This window comes from Carex rostrata, chromosome 27, assembly GCF_964058835.1.
Source record: "Carex rostrata chromosome 27, lpCarRost1.2, whole genome shotgun sequence".
Lineage (NCBI taxonomy): Eukaryota > Viridiplantae > Streptophyta > Magnoliopsida > Poales > Cyperaceae > Carex > Carex rostrata.
Window position 1 is genome coordinate 2,226,296 of NC_135944.1, and position 2,142 is coordinate 2,228,437.

The 2,142-nt window shown below is 43.6% G+C and overlaps 1 pseudogene across 1 annotated transcript; it reads left to right on the top strand.

The window, feature by feature from the left end:
* Nucleotides 1-293: 293 nt before the first annotated feature.
* LOC144544741 (putative UDP-rhamnose:rhamnosyltransferase 1 pseudogene) lies at nucleotides 294-1,910 on the top strand (annotated as a pseudogene). The gene has a single exon (XR_013508326.1). The product of XR_013508326.1 is annotated as a putative UDP-rhamnose:rhamnosyltransferase 1 pseudogene (transcript).
* Nucleotides 1,911-2,142: the final 232 nt, after the last annotated feature.

Consider the following 2,142-nt stretch of genomic DNA (forward strand, 5'->3'; position numbering starts at 1 on the left):
CAAATATAAAATTTTAGAAGGGGGTAAAATAGTCATTTAACTTTTCATTATTATTGATATGTAATTTTTAGTAGAAAATAATTAGAAATGGGCATATTAATAAAATCAATGAGTTTAGATGAGTAAATAACTAATTTTTAAGTTTGGATGGGGAAATATCTAATTAAAGAAGTTTTGATGGGCATATATCTAAATTTCTCTGATCAAGAGAAATTTAGATATATGTCCACACCTAATGGGAAGGGACATATCACCGTAACATTTAAATAATTGATAACAAGCAACAACAACTAATCATCCCTCCCAATTTCTTTCTTTATTCCTTGAGGAAATTGAATTCTAATCAGACTGAATTCAACTCACCTTTCCCAGCAGCAAAAGGCAATTAATCTGCGGTGATCATGGAGGCCGACACCGACTCCCGTCCCCTTCACCTTGTGTTGTTTCCGTGGTTGGCTTTCGGGCATATGCACCCGTATCTCGAGCTCTCCAAATCACTGGCCACACTGGGCCACCACATCACCTTCATCTCCACCCCCAGAAACATCCGACGTCTCCCAGGCATCCCGTCCCACTTATCATCACTCATAACCTTTGTGCCCCTGACCCTTCCCCACGTCCATCCCTTGCTGGAGACCGCCGAAGCCACTACCGACATTCCTCAAGATCACGTTCAGTACCTTGAGAAGGCGTTTGATGGTCTAGCTGCACCTTTCTCTGCCTTCCTCCAATCGGCCTGCTCCAACCAAAAAACAAAGCCGGATTGGGTCGTAATGGACGCACACCACCACTGGCTTCCTAAGATAGCCCAAGAATTTTGTATCCCCTGTGCCTTGTTCACTGTCCTGCCGGCTTCTTCCCTCACCTTCTTTGGACCCCGTACAGAAAACACCCACGACTCAAGGACGTCACCCGAACATTTCACCGTGCCGCCGAGTTGGATCCCATTTCCATCCAACCTTGCATATCGCCCTTACGAGGCTCAGTGGATGTTGATGGGCAGAAAGGAAAACATATCAGGCATTAGCCGAGCTTGGCGGTTCAAAACCACTGTGATTGGAAGTGAGTTTGTATGTGTGAGAACTTGCTTTGAGCTCGAGTCCAAGTGGTTATCCATTGTTGCCGAACTTTACAAGAAAGATGTGATACCGGTGGGTCTTTTACCACCTCCTGTCGAAGATGTTATTTCAACAAGTGTTAGCAGAAGCAGAAAGCTTGAGTTTGATGTGATTGAATGGTTGGACAAACATCCCCCCAAATCTGTTCTTTATATTGCTCTGGGAAGTGAGGCCGCTCTGAGCACCGAGCTACTCCATGAACTGGCTTTCGGGCTTGAGAAATCTGCGGTGCCTTTCCTTTGGGCACTCAGGAAGCCAGCTGGCATGAGTGGTGCCGTTAGCGACATGTTACCACCAGGTTTTCAAGAGCGTTTAAAGGAATCGGGATCCAGCCATGTTGCGTTGGGTTGGGTCCCACAAATGAGGATCTTAGCCCATGCATCAGTTGGTGGTTTCTTGACGCATTGCGGCCCAAGTTCGGTGATTGAAAGCTCGCAATTCGGTCTTCCTTTGATCATGTTGCCCTTGATTGTCGATCAAGGATTAATTGCACGGGTGTTGGAGGAAAGAGGGGTTGGTGTTGAAATTCCAAGAGATCCCGGAACCGGGAACTTCGATCGAGAAGGGGTGGCAAGTGTTGTCCGTCGTGTCATGGTCGAAGAAGTGGGGAAGTTGATTCGACATAATGCAGAGCAGATTCAACCCATATTCACAGACCAAGCTTCTCATGAGAAACACCTAAATGGTTTCATCAAGCGTCTTCAAAAGCAAACTGTCTAATTTATGCAATTTCTAATTTTCAATTTCGATGATTAATGAGTGTTGTAACTAATAATAATGGGATTTAAATATGCATGTTCTCAGTTAAACAAAACCAAACACCTAAACAAAATCAGCATGTTCTCAGTTATCAGAGAACAAAATCCATATATTAGCATGTAGTTGTTTTATAAACATTAATTGTTATGTCCAAGTTGCCATGATACTTTCTCAAGCCATCTCTATCACAATATCAAGAGAACCAACAATTTCACGCCATCATACCTAAATTGCAACTAAAGATGGATCAAAACTTTTCTGTATG